General features: G+C 36.0%; 1 protein-coding gene across 2 annotated transcripts in view; it reads left to right on the forward strand.

The window, feature by feature from the left end:
• The first annotated feature begins 11,796 nt into the window (after positions 1-11,796).
• The window catches only part of LOC122813653 (NXPE family member 4-like), a 254,660-nt gene continuing 245,238 nt past the window's right edge, over positions 11,797-21,218 (forward strand). For both annotated transcript variants that reach the window (XM_044086091.1, XM_044086090.1), the window contains exon 1: positions 11,797-11,929. The gene's annotated coding sequence lies outside the window, so the exon portion shown is untranslated. The remainder of the gene's footprint in view (positions 11,930-21,218) is intronic.

The following is a 21,218-nucleotide window of genomic DNA, read 5'->3' on the forward strand; positions in this document are numbered from 1 at the left end:
AAACTATAAATATATTTTACATTTAAATATTAATTCTAAAGCCATACCCTTTTTACCTAAAGAAACTTTGAAACTGTATGGGATAATGGATCACATTAAATTATATGTAACATCTTTACTAACCTTATTTCAATCATTAGATCTTGCTCAATATATGATGGCTTATCAACCCTTTCATAGAAACTCTAACCTGAGACTAAATAAAAAACTAATTGATCTTAAAGAATTCCCATTAATAATCAATCTAACTTTAATAGATATTTATACACTTCTCAAATTCTCAGCTAATCAGATAAGACAAGAATTAAATTTACCCAAAAATTATCTCATTATTGTAAAACAAATTAGGGAACTTTCTATAAGTTACTTTAAAAATTTTAAACCCCGAGAAGAGAATATAATTAAATGTTCAAATTTGTGGCAAGCTCTCCAACAAGATATTCAATTTATAACAGCAGCAAATAATCTAATAAAGGAGTTTAAATTCCAAGATAAAATTCTTGTTTCAAAATATTGGAAAGAGAAAATGCCAGAGATAGAAGACAGTCATATGATAAAAGTAATTGATTTGACTACAAAATCTATTTCTCTTCAAAAACTAATGTATACCCAGTTGATGATATGGAATAATGCGTATTATACACGCCTTAGCCTGCATAAATTTAATTCCAAAAATTCACCAGTTTGTCCATACTGCAAGGATCAATCTGCTGATCTTCTTCATATGTTCTGGAGTTGCAAATGCATATACAGACTTTGGAACTCACTAAAGATACAACTTCAGAAGATGGGTTACCAAAGTACAACATTGTCATGGGAATTTATGATTTTACATATTCCCCCAGAAGAACTTTCTAAATCTCAATGTATTGTATTAATCAATATCTTCTTATTAATGAAGTTATACATAGCTACTAATTGGTTAGACCCATCCAAAACATCATGGAATAATTTTAGAGTACTAGCAATAAGGCATATACTAGCTCACACATTACTTTTGAACCAACATAATAAAAATATTAACAATCCAAAAATATGGGAACAAGTATTTAATATTATATTAGCGTAACATCTCATATTTGAATTTAACAAGAATTATTTTTACACCTTTAAAAAACTCTGTAACACTAACTGTTTATTACCTGAATTGAGCTTAACCATTTGTATATTTTTGGTGTATAATTCAATGTGTTACTTGGAAGCATTTATGTAAATATTGTATATATGTTTTGTGTTTTTGTTAATTACTTTAGTTGGTAGTTTCTTTTTAATTTTTTTTTGTTTTGTTTTAATTTTGCATGGCATATAAGAAAATAATAAAAATTATTATTGAAAAAAAAATATTAACCTGTCATAAAGAGATAGAATGTCAAAGGGGCAGTCATAAGAGTCAGCAATAAAATAACCCAACCCATAAAAAATGCTGTGATTACCAAGAGATGTCAGCATTAAAAGGTACATTATCATCGTGACTTGATTAACCAATCAAATTAAATTAAATTAAATAAATAAATAATGGACAATAATAATTTAAGATATTCAGAAATATAAGTATAGGGGAATCACTGAAACCAAAGTAAGCACTAGGGCTGAAATCCAATATTTAAACTGCCAAAGCAACCCAGGAACTCTCTAGAAGTCCACAGTTCAGTGTGTCATTCATTTAGCAAAACCCCTGTTCCACTAGAGTAGTCTTGCAACCAAACAAAACAAAACCACTCTGTTTTTAACATAGCCAGTGCAGTGCACATTTAATATTAATATGTTCATTGAGACCAGGGGCTGAGTCAGCTCCCAGCAGGAGCTACCATTTAAGTTCCTTTATTTCCAGCAGTGCGTTGCAGTCACCAAAAAATAAATCCAGCTTTTCCAATACCAAGAACTGAAACCCAGAAAAATCCATGCATTTGCTGCTGTGGTTTCCTAGTGTATTAGTGCTATCCTTTTTTGCGGATAGCTGCCAGGTGTTCCTTAGATCTGTCAGAAAGTTTTCTGCTAGTTTTCCTAATGTAGAACCGGTTACATCTTTTGCATATAGCTGCAAATACCACCCACTCCATGTGGCAGTACATATGCTGCGTAAAAATAACTTTGTAGTTGCAATGTGGGAAGGTGTAAGAGCTTCAGCTTAAAATGTGTTGGCAGACTACACAGTGGCCACAAGTAAACATGCCTGGGGGTCCTTGTGTTAGATCCTGGTTTCCTATTAGACAAGGCAAGTGCCTGTTTTCTAAACTTGCTCTTAACGGAGAGGATTTTTTGTAGGAGAAGGTAGGTTGTTCACCTAAAATAGATTTTAGATCATCCTGGCTGGGAAAAATGTTCCAATTCTTAATGATGATTTCCCGCATTGCCTGCATGTCCCTACTGATTGGTAATGGAAAACTGCAGAGTTTATCAGTGAGGTTAGTACTTCTGCTACAGCTGTTGTAGCCAAATATCAGTATAAGCTTGTGCTTGATGTGTCTCTCTTGTATTACCCTGTCCAGCTCTTGTTCTATAATGTGGTCAGGATAGTTTCTTGCTTAGAACATACTTTTGACGAAATTGGCTTCAGAAACAAAATCCTCATCTGCACTGACGATGCAGGAAAGGCGGATGAACTGTCCTCGTACCACATTCTTTTTGGAGAAATGTGGGTGCTGACTATTGTAGTCCAGAAAATTGTTGCAATAAGTGTTTTTACGGTGGATGTTGGATTCCAAACTATTGTTAGACTTGTTGATCTTTATGGTGGTGTCCAGGAAATGGATAGCTGCACCTCGTCCAGAGATGGTAAAATCCAAGTATCCTGTGCTATTAGTTATCTCCTTGATGAAGTCTGTCAGTTCCATGTCTGTGCCTTCCCAGATGAAAAAAATATCATCAATATAACATCTATACATCCATACAGACTGGTAGCCAGGTAGGTGGATGAATGTTTCTAACTCCCAGGTACTAAGGATCAAGTTGGCTAGCGCTGGGGCCATTTTCGACCCCATAGCTACTCCCCATACTTGTTGGTATCGTTTTTGATTGAAATGAAAAAAGTTGTTGTTGATAACTACCTCTGCTAGGTCACAAATAGTGTTAGTTCTGTTAGAAGAGAACCCTGCATATTTGGAGAGATACAATTTTAGAGCTTCCAATCCTTCTTTGTGTGGGATGTTTGTGTAAGGGTTACTATATCCAATGTAACTACAGAGCATTTAGATGTATCTATTTGAGCCCTGTACAATTGATCTAAGAAATCTCACGAGTCCTTCAGATAAAAGTTGGTGGCTTGTACCAAGGGTTAAGCGCAGTATCCAAATATTCCAAGTTTTTTCAGTTTTAGTGTGTTTATTTGATATCACCAGCCTGAAGGGTGGATCACTTTCATTCTTGTGCACTTTCAGGATGCCAAATAGTTTACCCATGATAGGGTTCATGACAATACAATAATAATAATAATAATAATAATAATAATAATAATAATAATAATAGTAATAATACAATAATCTGGCAATAGTCAGCACCCACATTTCTCCAAAAAGAATGTGGTACGAGGACAGTTCATCCGCCTTTCCTGCATCATCAGTGCAGATGAGGATTTTGTTTCTGAAGCCAATTTCGTCAAAAGTATGTTCTAAGCAAGAAACTATCCTGACCACATTATAGAACAAGAGCTGGACAGGGTAATACAAGAGAGACACATCAACCACATGCCTATACTGATATTTGGCTACAACAGCTGTAGCAGAAGTACTAACCTCACTGATAACCTCTGCAGTTTTCCATTACCAATCAGTAGGGACATGCAGGCGATGCGGGAAATCATCATTAAGAATTGGAACATTTTTTTCCAGCCAGGATGATCTAAAATCTATTTTAGGTGAACAACCTACCTTCTCCTACAAAAAATCCTCTCCGTTAAGAGCAAGTTTTGAAAACAGGGACTTGCCTTTCCTAATAGGAAACCAGGATCTAACACAAGGACCCCCAGGCATGTTTACTTGTGGTCACTGTGTAGTTTGCCAATGCATTTTAAGCTGCAGCTCTTATACCTTCCCACATTGCAACTAAAAAGTTATTTTTACGCAGCATATGTACTGCCACATGGAGTGGGTGGTATTTGCAGCTATATGCAAAAGATGTAATCGGTTCTACATTGGTAAAACTAGCAGAAAACTTTCTGACAGATCTAAGCAACACCTGGCAGCTATCCGCAAAAAGGATAGCACTAATGCACTAGGAAACCACAGCAGCAAATGCATGAATTTCTCTGGGTTTCAGTTCTTGGTATTGGCAAAAGCTGGATTTATTTCTCAACGCGCTGCTGGAAATAAAGGAACTTAAATGGTAGCTCCTGCTGGGAGCTGACTCAGCCCCTGGTCTCAATGAACATATTAATATTAAATGTGCACTGCGTTGGCTATGTTAAAAACAGAGTGCTTTTGTTTTGTTTGGTTGCAAGACTACTTTAGAGGAACAGGGGTTTTGCTAGATGAATGACACACTGAGTTGTGGACTTCTAGAGATTTCCTGGGTTGCTTTGGCAGTTTAAATATTGGATTTCAGCCCTAGTGCTTACTTTTCTTTCAGTGATTCCCCTATGCTGTTATTTCTGAATATCTTGGATTATTATTGTCCTTTATTTATTTATTTAATTTAATTTAATTTGATTTGATTAGTTAATCAAGTCACAATGATAATTTACCTTTTAATGCTGACATCTCTTGGTAATCACAGTATTTTTTATGGGTTGGGTTATTTTATTGCTGACTCTTATGATTGGCCCTTTGACATTCTATCTCTTTATGACAGGTTAGTATTTTTTTGAATTACAGAATATCAAGTGTGTACAACTGATTACACTGCATTTATGAATTTGTTTCTGAAGAATTCTTATCCATCAATAAAAGATGAAAGCGCTAAAACACTAGTTCATACTACGTGTTTTATTTTTTTTGTTTTATAGTTCAAGGTTCATTTCTCATGGTCAGGGTGTTTTAAGTTACTTTATTATAGCTTATCTTCTTAGTCTCGCAAGTTGTTGGTTATTTTATATAAATATATATATATATATATATATATATATATATATATATATATATATATATATATATGTGTGTGTGTGTGTGTGTGTGTTTGTGTGTGTGCGTATATATATATATATATATATATATATATATGTAAACACACACACACACAAACACACACACACACACACATATATATATATATATATATATATATATATATATATACATACATAATCTTCTTCACATAATCAAATATGGAATGATCTAATTTCAAGTACAAGATCAGCACAGACTTTCTAATGCTATTGAAAATATCTCCACAAAAAAGAACACATAGTGGAAATCCTTCAGGTGCTTGCATGCAGAGAATTTCTAGAGACCTACAATGATGCCTGGACTATACTCTTTTGTTTCCTATGTTTTCATTTAAACCTTGTCTACTAATTGGATAGTTTTGATCCATGATCCCCATCATACTTTTCTGTCTGTACCCTTCCCTTCTCTAAATTGAGGCCCAGATATCTCTCTCAGTCCCTGATGTTATTCATGTCTATGCTTTCTACACTTGTTTTCAAGCATTGCCTCCTTCACTTCTGTTTCATCACTATAAGTATGCATCCTATACTTCTTTTTTTGAGTGTCACTTTGATATGTCACAATGTATTAATGTTTCTGCTTGTATGTCTTATATCTGAACCTCCGACGTTTATGGCAATTATACATTATTATTAGTGTTCCTAGAACAGCATCATGCAGCAGGAAGTTACTTTACTTCTGAGTATGCTACTTTCCATCCACATCAAGATTTGGTTTACCGTAGTGCTGTGTTATCATATTTACATGTAGTTCATTCCATTATGCTATCTTATATGTGTTTACAATATGAAATGTGATACACAAATATGTCTTTAACTACTGATTATAATTCAACTGATATTGGCTTTTATTCTGTGAGACATGTGATAGATGGCTTGCATCACAATCTTGAAGCTCACAATTCTGAAAATAATAATAATAATAATTCTGACCAAAATACTGAAAGACCAAAACAATAAAGACCACAATATCAAACTCCTAGACTTGTCCCCCTGTAGTCCCTATGTTAGCACTTAATCCTGGGTACACACTCTAGCAGGCCTCATGTTAGCACTCATTCCTAGTTTCACACACCTGCAATAACCATATTAATGTTCATTTTTGGGTACACACTGGTAGGGGGACTCAATAGTCAAGATTTTAGACATTGTGGTTTCAACATTTTGGTCTTTGTATGGTTTGGTATTGGGATTATGATTTTTCAAGATTGTGAACTTTAAGATTTTGACAGTAAACTTGATAGACACCATCATGTAAATACATGTGCACTCTGATCTCTGTGTAGAGTAACTTGATTGTCTCAATTTTCTCACCAGACCTCCTACACAGACAGTGGTGATCTCTTACTTAACAAATCTTGAGTGAACTAATTAACTAATTTATCAAAATCAATTTCTTTTTCTCATAGAACACTAATTATCTTGACTCCTGAAAGTCTAAACTTTAGAGTCACATTCGATGAAATGTGTCTGTCCTAAAATGACTAATAAGTAAATTCATTAATAATGTTTACAGGTAAAAAACAAGAAAAGTGTAGTTCCACGGCTGATAAAAGACGAAATTCCAGATCCAATGTAGTCCAAAAGTTTAATGAAAAAGATGAGCGCTTTCACAATTCAAACAATTGCTTCTTCAGATCACAAAAAGACCAAAAAAAACACAGGTTTAAATACTCCATCAATTAACAATAATTAGTCATTTGATATGTAAAACAGTAATGAATGTGCTCAGAAAGAGAGCTACTTAAAAAGACAACCACAGTAAAAAACATCCTTCATAAAAAAACACATGTATAAACAAGATACATAAAAATTGTTAAAAATTCTGCAACACTCTAAATGACCTGAAAATCTAGATATATTTAGACATATTTTTTATATATATTTTTTATATATATTAAGTTAACTAATGTAGTATATAATTACTTTCTCAAACCCCTGTTCTTTAATTCTCATTTCAGGTGAACTACATCATTTAGACCGGAGCCTTTATGCACTCTGAGTCTAAGAATCCATCTAGTTTCAATGCATTCAGTGTTATTAATAATATCACCTAATCTCATATCAGTCCTGGTAACCTCCAATACCTGAAAAGCAAATTTATGCTGATCCCCATCCTGTGCTACATGCTTAGCAAGTGCACTGTACTCTAATCTTTTACTAATACAATATAAATGGTCTCTTATCTGTTCATGGAGGTGTCTGTTCATCTTGCCAACATAAAATTTTCTACATGTCATACACTTATCTAACTATACTAGATTTTTGGTGTTACAATCTGCTTTAACATTAAGCATGAACTTATGCCCAGAGTCAAGATGTTTAAATCTTGGATCTTCATTTATACTGGTACAAAAATTACAAGCACCACATCTCATAGGGCCTGTCAGTATATGGTTCATATCTTGCCCTTCATATTTAGGGCAACATAACTGTCTTCTTAAAGATTTTTTATTCCTGTAAACAAAAGAGGTCTTAGTTCCAAGAATCCCAGCTATATTTTCATCAGTTTGCAAAACATGTCAGTATTTACTAACTATATTCTTAAAAACATTGACTTCACTACTGTATGTTAAATTAAAACAAATGTTTCTGTCTTTAAATCTGTGGTTTGAAACATTTCTTCTCTGGGGTGAAGAAAAATAAGGTTTACCAAGATTCTTCCTCACCTTCCTAATTACTTCACTCATTTTATGAATCTCAGTACTATAATAACCCCTATGTTCAAAATCTTTAATGAGATTAACCAAGCTCTCTTCAAAATCTATATTATTAACTGTTAGTCTTGAGGCATTTAACATCTGTCCTTTCATAACATTGGGGAATATATGTCCCAGATGCATACTATCTCTACGCAGGTAAGAAGGTACACAACATTCTTTCCTATAAACATTTGTGGAAATACTGCCATCTTCTTTATCCCGCTGTATTTGTACATCCAAATAATGTGAAAACTCAGAAGAGTATTCAAAAGTAAACTTCAGGAAACTGACTCTTGTGTTCACATAATCAAAGAACTGTAAAAGTTCTGCCTCAGTTCCTTTCCATAAAAGGAAAAGATTGACTACAAAATGATGAAAGAATGCTATATTCTTCCCTATTAGGCATTTAATATATTGAGATTCCCATTCTGCCATTACAAGGTTGGCATAGCTATTGACACAAGGAGTGCCCATAGCTACGCCAGCCAATTGCAAATAATAATGGTGCTCAAAAATAAACACATTGTGTTCTAGATTCATTTCCAGTAAAAAACATATAAGGTCAAGGTGTTGTACATTGTATTCACTATTTCTTAAAACAAATGCTTTCATCATTTCTATCCCATCTGAATTGGGAATCATAAGAGATACAACATCCATGGTAACAAAAAAAATCAAAATCACAAAACTCTGTAGAATTCAAATACATATAAAGTTGTTCAAGAAATTGTTTACTGTCTTTTAATACTAAGTCATATTTGTCCAGTATAGGTCTCAATTGTTTTTCAATACAGATGGAAAAAGATTCTGTTAACCAGCCAGTGCCCAAAACAATAGGTTTAAATTTAGGGGTTTGTGGGTCCTTATGTACTTTAGGTAACCCATGTAAATATGGAACCAGTGGTTGTTCAATAATAAAATACTGAAACATTTCCTTGAAAATGATACCCATCTGCAGTGTTTCCATAAATGTTCTCTGCACTCTTGATTTCATTGCTTCTATTGCAACCACATCAGTTTTATTATAGGTGTTAGAATCACTCAACATATCCCTGATAGTATCAAAATAATAGGCCCTATTCATAATAAGTATTCACCCCCCTTTATCGGCTGGGTGAATAACTATAGTATTATCATTGTGTAAATTACTGAGAGACAATTTTTCATCAATAGATAGATTCACAAACTTATTACATTTTCTGTTACCAATAAATAGTTATAGACATCTTCACACAATTTGAGAAAAATGTCAAAAGCAGGATTGGTTGCAGGTATAAAAGCACTAAGCTTTTTAAAAAGACAAGTAGCAGCGCTAAATTCTTGATCTTTAAAAATAACTTTCAAAGACAAATTAAGTATAAACGGTCTAAAGTCTAATAAAGTTTCAGGTAAATCAGCCATTTGGGCAGGAATGAATGACAAACCTCTGTTCAGTACCTTATATTCAAGGTCCGTAAGTATTCGATCCAAAATGTTCCATACTAAGTTGCATTGTTCATGTTCCACATCCTTTTCAGAGTATAATTGCTATCTTGGAAATGTTGCTTCTTTTTTACCCCATTTCCCTTTGAAGTACTCTCGACCGACTTCGCCCTGTGCCTCTTGAAAGGGAGAAGTAGACTGGAAAAGACTTTTTCATTTACCACAGAGCCAGCTTTACTTCTAATAACAGGCTCCAATTCTCGAGTTCTATCTACAGGTTGCTGTACCAGAATAGCAAGGACCTCATCCGCAAGTGGCATACTATACACCGACTGTGTTGGAGCACTCTGAATAGAAGGCAAGATTTCCTTCTGAGTCATATTTATATGGGTTACCTAAAGTACATTAGGACCCACAAACCCCTAAATTTAGACCTATTGTTTCGGACACTGGCTGGTTAACAGAATCTTTTTCCATCTATATTGAAAAACAATTGAGACCTATACTGGACAAATATGACTTAGTATTAAAAGACAGTAAACAATTTCTTGAAAAGTTTTATATGTATTTGAATTCTACAGAGTTTTGTGATTTTGATTTTTTTGTTATCATGGATGGTGTATCTCTATTCACCATGATTCCCAATGCAGTAGGGATAGAAATTATGAAAGCATTTGTTTTAGGAAATAGTGAATACAATGTACAACACCTTGACCTTATATGTTTTTTTACTGGAAATGAATCTAGAACACAATGTGTTTATTTTTGAGCACCATTATTATTTGCAATTGGCTGGCATAGCTATGGGCACTCCTTGTGCCAATAGTTACGCCAACATTGTAATGGCAGAATGGGAATCTCAATATATTAAATGCCTAATAGGGAAGAATATTGCATTCTTTCATCATTTTGTAGGCGATCTTTTCCTTTTATGGAAAGGAACTGAGACAGAACGTCTACCGTTCTTTGATTATGTGAACACAAGAGTCAGTTTCCTGAAGTTTACTTTTGAATGCTCTTCTGAGTTTTCACATTATTTGGATGTACAAATACAGCAGGATAAAGAAGATGGCAGTAATTCCACAAATGTTTATAGGAAAGAATGTTATGTACCTTCTTACCTGCATAGAGATAGTATGCATCCAGGACATATATTCCCCAATGTTATGAAGGGACAAATGTTACGTGCCTCAAGATTTACAGTTAATGATATAGATTTTGAAGAGAGCTTTGTTAAACTCATTAAAGATTTTGAACGTAGGGGTTATGATAGTACTGAGATTACGAGTGAAGTAATTAGGAAGGAGAGGAAGAATCTTGATAAACCTTATTTTTCGTCACCCCAGAGAAGAAATGTTTCAAACATCAGATTTAGAGACAGAAAATTTTGTTTTAATTTAACATACAGTAGTGAAGTAAATGTTTTTAAGAATATAGTTAGTAAACATTGGCATTTTGCAAACTAATGAAAATACGGCTGGGATTCTTGGAACTAAGCCCTCTTTTGTTTACAGGAATAAAAAATCTTTAAGAAGACAGTTATGTTACCCTAAATATGAAGGGCAAGATATGAATCATATACTGACTTAGCACTATGAGATGTGGTGTTTGTAATTTTTGTACCAGTATAAATGAAGATCCGAACTTTATACATCCTGACTCTGGGCATAAATTCATGCTTACTGCTAAAGCAGATTGTAACACCAAAAATCTAGTATATTTAGCTAAGTGTATGACATGTAGAAAATTTTATGTTGGCAAAACCAACAGACATCTCCATGAACGGATAAGAGACCATTTATATTGTATTAGTAAAAGATTAGAGAACAGTGTAATTGCAAAACATGTAGCACAGGAAGGGGATCAGCATAAATTTTCCTTTCAGGTATTGGAAGTTATCAGGACTGATATGAGAATAGGTGATATTGTTAATAACACTGAACGCATTGAAACTAGATGGATTCTTAGACTCAGAGCGCATAAAGGCTCCAGCCAAAATGATGTAGTTCCCCTGAAACGAGAATTAAAGAACAGGGGTTTGAGAAAGTAATTTTATATAATATTTATACTACATTAGTTGACATAATATATATAAAAAATATATCCAAAAAATATGTCTAAATATATCTAGATTTTCAGGTCATTTAAAGTGTTGTAGAATTTTTAACAGTTTTTATGTATCTTGTTTATACATGTGTTCTTTATGAAGGATGTTTTTTACTATGCTTGTCTTTTTAAATAGCTCTCTTCCTGAGCACATTCACTACTGTTTTACATATCACATGACTAATTATTGTTAATTGATGGAGTATTTAAACCTGTGTTTTTTTGCTCTTTTTATGATCTGACGAAGCAATTGTTTGAATTGTGAAAGTGCTCATCTTTTTCATTAAACTTTTTGACTACACTGGATCTGGAATTTCGTCTTTTATCAGCCGTGGAACTGCACTTTTCTTGTTTTTTACCTGTTGACTGTTTGGTTTTGTGCAGCTAACCATTGTGAGGTATTTATATTTTCTTGACTCATTAATAATGTTATTCAATTTATTCTTTGTTATTTGTACTTACAGGATAAAAATCAATAACAGAAGAGCCATTTCGGCGTTCTTTGACTAGAGCTACAATGAGTTCCTTGAAGATAATCTATTTCCTTTTATCCATTTTTTCTATCTCTTTCTTATTCAAACATTGGAAGTTTGAGTGGAAGGTAAGTAAATATGTGTCTGTGTTTATGAGCTTTGTAATTTCTTTTCTTATAAATAATAGAATTCTGTTTCACATTGTGTTGCTTACTGAAAGTAAATGAACAAATGATTGGCTTATTATTGACAAATTTCTTTTGCCTCCAATCTGAATATGTTTCCACAGTTTAGATCTGCTCAGTAATACTGAAATAATGATCCCACTAACATTATTGTTTGCTGCCACCTGACAAACTACAATGAGTTGCATGTTGGGCAGGCTGTGATACATCCCCATGTAGGGTACTTCATCTCCTGCAGCAATCTGACTTAGATTCTCTATGCCTTAGGGCACAGTTATGCTACAGAAGGGAATGTGCTACCAAAAATACTCAGCATGTGTCATGTTTTACACATCATAACCTAAGATAGCAGTCCTAACTCTCCCTACACAATAGAGTAATGAGGCATGAACGCATAATGTAACCCACCCTAACTGCAAAGATACTGAATCTAGGACAGTAATCAGGCATGAACGCATAATGTAACCCACCCTAACTGCAAAGATACTGAATCTAGGACAGTAATCAGGTATGAACGCATACTGTAACCCACCCTAACTGCAAAGATACTGAATCTAGGACAGTAATCAGGCATGAACGCATAATGTTACCCACCCTAACTGCAAAGATACTGAATCTAGGACAGTAACTCAGCAACCATCCTTCCACTGCAGCAATGCATACAAGCACATTAAAGCAGAATAAGTAAAACATGTTACATAAATACTTAGTCTAACTATCCATTTTCCCTTGATGACAAAGAGCTAGGCTGTCTGGCTCCATGCCAAGTATTTGACTCATGAGAGAGAGAGTGTGTGTGTGTGTGTGTGTGTGTAAAATGCCCCAGGTGTACATGGTGGTAGGTAGAGAATAAGGCTTGAACTCTGTACCTTGGGCCCAAGTGGCAAGAGCCTGAATTCCCTACCCACCACCATTTGTAAAAATATTTCAGGATTTTCCCTCATACCTTTTCTGTTCCTCATAAAATCTGTGGTTTCTGCATTTGTGTCCTTGTTGCCTGACAGCTAAGTGTTATTATTTGGTTATATTCTTGGCTGTCTGGAGTGTTTCTCCCTGGGCCTCTGCTAAAAAAAATTGCTTTTTTGTTTTCAAAGTCAGACTTTCCTGGTTAATAAATGTAAATGGACACATTTCAATATTGGACTTCTTTTCTTCAGAAAGTGTATGGTAACAAAAGCAAGCTTTTATTCTAGCAATTTTGTAAGTGTACAAGATGGATATTTGAAATGTATCCCTGTGTTTGGGACTGTATTCCCCATTATTGGCTTCATCCAGGTTTTGTGCTAGGGTTGAGAGTTATGGTAAGAATTGAATTCACTGAATATGTTTGGGGCTGTATTCACCCAGTATTGACTTTGTTCAGGTATTTATTGGCTTCATCCAGGTATTTATTGGCTTCATCCAGGTTTTTGCTAATGTTGAGAGCTATGGTAAGAACTGATTTCACTGAAAATGTTTGGGGCTATATTCTCTCATTACTGGCTTTGTCCGGGTGTTATTTGCTAAGAGGTTGAGAGCTATGGTGAGAACTGAATTCACTGAATGTTTGGTGGTTGTAGTCACCCATTATTGGCTTTGTTCAGGTCTTTTGTGCTAAGAGGTTGACAGCTGTGCTATGGTGAGAACTGAATTCACTAAATGGTAAAGTTTCAGTCTTCCTCTTTCACAAAACAGCTGATTTGGCGTAGTGGTATGTTGCTTTGACTTTTGCATGGGGTCCCCTGGGTTCAAGTCGTGGCAGTGAAATGTATGGTGGTAATGCAGCATTTTATTCTAGCAATTTTCGAACATTATACAAGCAATGTTTAAAATGTGTCCCTGTTGTTTGGCCTTTGCCCCAATAATTTCGACTTTTTCCAGATTTCTTGTGCTGCAATGTTCAGAGATACAGCTGAGTGTCGAGTAGATTTTACAAGGAGCTGAGAGCTGCAGGGGAGCAAAAGTTTAGTGCTGATTATGTTTAGTCTGCTTACATTAATAGCACAACAGATAGTGTACTTGCTTTAGATGCTGAAGGCTGTGGGTTCTACTCCCAGTAGGTAAATGCATTGCTGATGCTGTATTGTGTTGTAAAGGGGTGGATGCTGCAGTCCTTTTGGCAAAGATACCTAGTAACTATGAACCTGTTAACAGTTTGCTATCCATTCTCTATTGCGGTATTACTAGCTTTTCATTTTACTGCATGCAACAAAGGCAATTTATTCTTCAAGGGTAACGGGCACTTTATTTGTAGATTAAACAATAACATATAAAGTGTTTGCTAGCAGCAACCTCTATTAGTTACAAATTTCTTCAATGTGGATTTTACTACAGAGATTGTGTATTTTTTACTGATACTGGTGGACTTGAGTAGACTTTATGATGGAAATGTTCTGAATTGGGCAATTTTGTCATTGGTGGATGCTTTTTGTTTCTTTGTTTATTGGAAAAATTTTCAAAACAATAAATTTAAAATGCCCTTTAACAACTGTATTGTACAAGGAATATAATGTAATACAGTCAGGAAGGTGTATCAAAGAGCATGTGTATGTTATGTTCGAGGGGCCTATGATTTTGAAGATAGCCCAGGGTTAATATTTGCAATTGGCAAAATGTATTTTCTCTGAAAGTGGGTTTCGGTGCTGTTTCAATGCATGTGAGTTTCAAGGGCAGAGAAGTATTAATGTTAGTCTATTTTCATTGAGACTGCATTGCTTTAACAGATGTGTATTAGGGTTTGTGCTGTAAAATGCAAAATAACTTTCAAATGAAATCCTAAATCATCGCAGAAGTAAAGCAGTATGCACATTAGTGTTTATGGTAAATGGGGCAAAATAACCAAGGAATGGGACATTGGAATGGCTGCAGGGGGGGGAGGCTCCATTTGACCATGATTTTGTGAGGGGGGATAGCAAACTCAGACAGCCCCGGTTGAACTATACCTCTCAGTTGTCCATATCTTTGCAGAATTAATAGATATTTGCTGCTTATTTTGGTTTGTTTCTCAAAATTTGTGGTTTTCTAGCAAATCATTTAGGAATGAAGCCATTAAATGACAGACATTGAGTTTCAGATGTCATAACCTTCAGAAAATGCATGCTAATGCAAGACTAAGTTTATATAAGAGCAATTTTCAGTAGTGTTTCTATGTTCCCCAATATATTTGGCCTTGTTCAGATTTCCTGCATTAAGAGGTTGAGAGGTATGCAAATCACTTTGTAGATTAGGAATATCCAAACATCTCAATTGTCCCCAATTCTGTCTCAAAATGTTGCTCTTGCTCTCCCCTAATAATGCCTCCTCCAAAATGGCAATTTTGGAAGAAAATGTGGAGGGTTTACAATTATAACTGTAATGATCAGTTGTAGATTACCTTTATTTCAGAAATGCATGTGGATGCTCTTATTTTGTTAGCTGCTTCAAGTTAACTGTTAATATTAAAAAGGTGTCCCTTTTTTGACAGGTATTTTTGCATCACATTTTGGTCTGTTTTTCATAAAATTGTGGTTTCTGGCAAATTAGTGGCAAGTCATTAAAGATTGAAGTTAGAAAATAATGGCAGACATTTGAGTTTCAGATTTTATACCCTTCAGAAAATTTGTACTAATGCAAGATCTACCTGTTCTATTAAGTTAATAAGAGCAATATTTAAAATTGGCCTTATTTTTGGGCCTGTGTCCCACTTCTAGTTCTATGTATTTGTCCAGATTTCTTGCTCTGAAGTTGAGAGGTAGGAGTGTCAGAGCCTTCAAATTATGACATACTTATTGCACCCCAGCCCCCATTGTAGTGGCTCGGGATGTGTCCAAGGAAGGCAAGAAGCAGTTATGCAGTATGTGCAGAGTATTCCCCCATCCAAGGTAGATCACAAATATGACCGTGGCTTTTCATCTGTCCTTGATTTTGCAAAATGTTCTGGTTTTCTATCAGATTTTTATACTGTTGATTTATGCTTCTTATTATTCAGGAACTGCATGCTATCACAGTGTCCTGTTGCTCTGTTTAAGTAGCCGTGGTTTAATGAACATCAGGTAATCTTGTCGGAGATTGTAAGATGCAAGTAAGCTTTAGTAAGCATATTGTTAAAGAATTGCTAGCATTGAAAGCCTTTTCGTTGCCATGCAGAGAATATTTACATAGCTAGATAATGTATAAGCCTTGGGTATTGAAATGCATATGACAGTATTTGTAATAAGGACAGGATTACAGTATTTTCAGAAGCTCATTACATTTTATTGGAGACCAGTGTCTTATAGCAGTGTCTGTGTTAGTACACTTGTAGTTGGGTGGCTTTAATGGTATATGGTAAATAAGCATTGCTACCTTACTTAAAAGCCAAGCCCTGCAACAACTAGCTCCACAATGAAGTCAAAACACAATAGCTCTGGTGGGTAAATGTACTCTGTAGTAATCAAAAAGGCAAATGTTTGAAATGACTACAGCTTATGTGCAAACACAATAGGTAGTGATGAAACAATGCTCTGCTAAAAATGCTTTAATGCTCCACATTGCTGAGCTGCAATCACTAGCTACCAGGATTTCACCCACTTCAGATCAAGCACGGTGCCGTTCAGTGCAACCTTCCCAGAACTAATTCAAGTCTGACCAGAATTATTTGGTGTGTGTATGAGGGAGGTAGCATACCCTCAGCTGTCCAGATTTTTGCCCCATATTCCTCTTAAAAGGATTGAAGTTGCTAAATAATGAGACATTTCAGTTTTAGATGTCATGTCATTTAGAAAAATGCATACTAACACAAATCCTGTTACTCTTGCAATTTTCTGAGAGCCATATTTATAATTTGTCACTATTTATTTTAGGCTTTGTCAAGATTTCTTGCACTAAGGGTGAAGCCTTGAGGGGTGTGGTATCTTTGTAAGAGAGAGAGAGAGAGAAAGTGAAATGCCCAAGTTAGAGTTAGCAGGTGGAATTTTCAAGTGCATTTTCAAGGAACTGTGAGTTTTAAGGGAAGCAAAGTTCACTGCTGCTCATGCCAAGTCTATTTACAATGTGCAACCATTTTGTTTAGCAAATGGTATCTCTATTGTGGTATAAAGTTTTAAAGCTATGTTAGTAGCACCACAAGTAGAATACTTGCATCTTAATGTAAAGGCTTGAGGTTCTATTCCTACAGCATATACATTTGTATGCTGCAGTCCTCAGGATGTCCTCCTTTGGATGAGATGCCTAACTATGAACCTGTTTTTCAGCTTGTCATCCATTTTCTATTGCAATATACCAGCTTACCATTTTTTTAATTTAACATAGGCAATTTATTCTTTGATGGCAGCAGGCACTGAATTTGTAGATGAAACACTGAAATATACAAGTGTTGCTGTATAATACAAGGGATATAATTCAATTATAAATTATAATTAATACAATCAGGTAAAGCAAATAACTTTTGCATGGCCCTAACGGTGCGCAAGGAGCCTATTGCTTAAACAGTTCAAAGGTAAATAACCTGCCACTGGCCAGATGCATTTTCTTTGAATGTGGGTTTCAATGCCGTTTCATTGAATGTGAGTTTCAAAAGTAGAGAAGCTTTAATGCCAAGTCTGTTTTCATTGAAAGACTATTGCTTTGTTTAGGTTTAGTAAATGTCTGTGTTTGGGCTATAATGTTTGAAATAAAAGTTGTAAATTTAAATCCAACTGCCTGTAATCATTGTAGAACTAAAGCAGAACACAGTATGCACACATTTGAATAGTGTCTACAGTAAATGGGGAGAAATAGCCAAGTAATGGGACACTGGAATGGCTGTGTGGGCGGGGCTTGGGTGGGTGGACTTGGGCGGGGCTGTGTTGGTAGGGGGCGGGGTGAGCTATGTGGGTGGGGCTCTGGGTTTGCACCCCCCTGCAAAAAATCCTGCGGGCTCCCTTGGTAAGCCCCCCTGCACCCCCCCAAAAAATAAGGAGATCATAATATCCACATCTCTCCTACTTATATATAACAACTACACAGTGGCACCATCACAGGGAGGAAATACCTGGTTTACGTACAAATTTTCCTTCTAAAGAAAAGCCAGCAGCAAATCACATACTATTGATCACTCAAATTAATGTTCATTACTAGTATATTGGCAGTAAACATGGCTTCTGACTATTCAACTGAACAACTGTGACACAAGTCTCTACTGACATGGAATGCCAATAAACAATATGCCATTACCTTCTATGCCATTATATTTGAGCCTCCCAATATTTTTTTAACATTTTAATATTATTGTCTTCATTTGCATTAACCTCATGTTTATGGGTTCTTTTTGCTAAGAATGTAATGCCTGTTGATGAACCCCATGGGCAGGATTCACGAATCCTCCGTGTAAGAGTTACAAGTCTCACACGGAGGCTGCAGTTAAACGGTGTGACGTCATCATGCCATGCATATTCATGAGGGCATGCTGACTCACACCCAAGGCTAACACGGTCCGTGTAAGAAAGTAGGGGGTGTGTACGCATGGCGAGTCCTGCAAATGGACACGCCCCCTAAAGAGTAACAGTCGCGAAAGTAAACCCCCACGAGAGAGTCTGCATAAACGTCAACAAACACAACACAACACATGCCCCCACAGACTATAAACATAAAATGTAAAAATGAACATGTTATATTGTTTTTATAAGTTTTAAAGATGTTTGCCCTTAATTGCGCTCGTTTGCGCGGGCGTGTCCGTCACTTAGCCACAGTTAGCAGTCAGCGGAAAAGCATATAAGATCTAAATATGCAAAGTAAGCCAAGAAGCAATAGCATAGCGGTAGAGATGTCGGCTGAAGAGGAGGCAGTCATGGTTCGAGCCCCCCACAACATCAATTTTTATTTTTAGTGAAATAAGCACGAAACAATTCCCTGACATATATGTACATATATAAAATTATATTTTATGTAAAATGTAATGAAATGGGCCATGTATTTTGAAGAAATGTGAGATAATAAAAAAAAAAATGTCAGAAGTGGCTATAGCTGAGCTACACTCTAACAAGCTGAGCATATCTGCCCGTAGGTGAGCAGTGGTTTAACAAGTGTAAAATGAGTGCCTGGGATTGAGCAGTGCTGTAACATGCTGAAACTGTGTGCCCATAGCTGAGCTGAGCGTAATATGCATGCTGACAGCCAAATGATGCGTAAACCAGCGTAACCCGTTTGCGAGGAGCTGTGCACCGCGCCAACAAGATAAACGGCGGGCAACGTTGAGCAAGCTGTATCAAAACTGCCTTTACACAGACACACCTCCTAGCTTGTGTAGACAGTCATAAAAAAAAACAAAGCAATGGCCAGGCTCGAACTCAGGATACCATGCGCCATAGTCGAAGTACTGAACCACTAAGCCATGACAGTTGCTCTTTGAAATGCAGTATTAGCATATATATAGGAATGAATGGAAAGAGAAGCATGACAAAGTAGGTTTTGTGAAGCTGATACATTTCCAAAATGGCCAATCACAGATAAGTGCGGGAAAAACGGCATATATCAGCCCCATAGGCGGGAATACACAGTATAAATGATTGCGGAATCAATTTGCAGTCAGGATGGCAGGTGTAGGAGAGGGTAGTTGCTTTTGAGCACAGAGGTGAGGTGTTCAGGAGTCCAAATATATGGTTTGGCTCCTCGTCCATGATCATGAAGCCCAACTCATGCAGGGCCAGGTCCTGTGGGGAGCATACAAGGCTGAGGCATGGGACCGGTTGGCACATGATCTCACCAGTGCCACAGGAATACCAAGGACTGGTGAACAGGTCCATCACCACCATGCGGACCTGAAGAGATGGAAGCAGGACCAACTGAATCATTGGATCCAGGAGGCCCGGCAAATGCCCAACGCCCCACTACTGAGTAAGTTACATGTAATTATTTATGTAAGAAATTAACCTAGCTGATATTGTGGAGATGTGTATTCCAATATTACTTCATTTATATTACAGCTGCAGGTGTCCGTTCCATGAATCATCGAGCCTATGCCAATAGGCTTGTGCGGTTGCACCACCAGGCAGGTTAGTAATTCTCTCCCTGTAACTGTTAAAAAATATAAGTATGACAGCTTGCAAAAGAGTGCAGTCTAGTCCCTTATTAATAAAAAGTGTAAGTAACAGTGTAAGAGAGATTCTGCTAGTACTGTGTGATTACATAAGTTGTGTGATGCAGCCTGTAATCCAAAAATAAAAATGAAACAAGTCTGAAATAAAGATGCTCCACCTGTAATGTAATAGTACGAAACCTGCTGCAGGCTGTAAATTACAGCTACACAAGCTGAGTAAAACACATGTGTGAAATATATCCCCGTTTAAAATCTGAAACATGACACAAGTGAGACTGTTGGAAAGGATTGCTGTAACCAAGTAAAACATGTCAATAAAGCCTAGAATTAAGTACCATCCTGAATTGTAAAAATAAAACAAGTGAGAGTGTGAGAAAGAGGTATGAATCCACCAATAAAGTTGTAATAACTCCTGAATAAAGTATACTGCAGTTAGTACAGAATGAAATGAATGTGACAGGCACAACCAAACAGTGAAATGTGTGGAATAAAGTACTGAAGCTGGAATGTGTGTCCCACAATTTGGATATGTTGCTGTACGTTTGCAATATGCAGATAGTATGGTTGTATGAAATACCAAACATCCACAGTTGTCTAGAGCCATATAAAGCAAATGTAGCAGGATGCTGTAGCTGAACAGAGCCGGATATGAATGTGTATGAATAAAAATGCAATATATATATTAATGTAGCAGTAACATTCCCATCACCAACATGCATAAGTTTACACATAGAAAACTGCAGTCAGACCTGTAGTGTGTATATATCTGCAGCTAGTAGAAATGTACAGCATATGTATAGGTATTTGAAGTTGTTAATGAAATATTTCTTCACCCTACCCTATAACCACAAATAATCCATTCCACATGAAATGGGTATGTGTATTCACAATTAACTCCCCTGGACATTTGTCCTGTTGGTTCATACATATTTGCATGTACGTTGATGCATGTGCCCTGTTCATACATCCAAACTTCATGGCCTGTTGCCATCAATCAACCCTGCATGTTGTTGGATTGTGTATTGTTGTTCAAATTATGTATGTGTTATGCTTGCTGTTCAATGGCTTGAATTTATGGGTGTTTGGTTAATGGGAATACTAATGCATGCTGTTACAACTAATTGTGAATGGTATTGTACGTTACTAACTCAAACTGTCATAAAATAATGCAAAACATAGGATGACAGGGAAGGCGTGTTCCAGCGGACCCACTTCTCCCAC

This window comes from Protopterus annectens, chromosome 10.part0 (genome assembly GCF_019279795.1).
Source record: "Protopterus annectens isolate FY-2018-M chromosome 10.part0, PAN1.0, whole genome shotgun sequence".
NCBI lineage: Eukaryota > Metazoa > Chordata > Ceratodontiformes > Protopteridae > Protopterus > Protopterus annectens.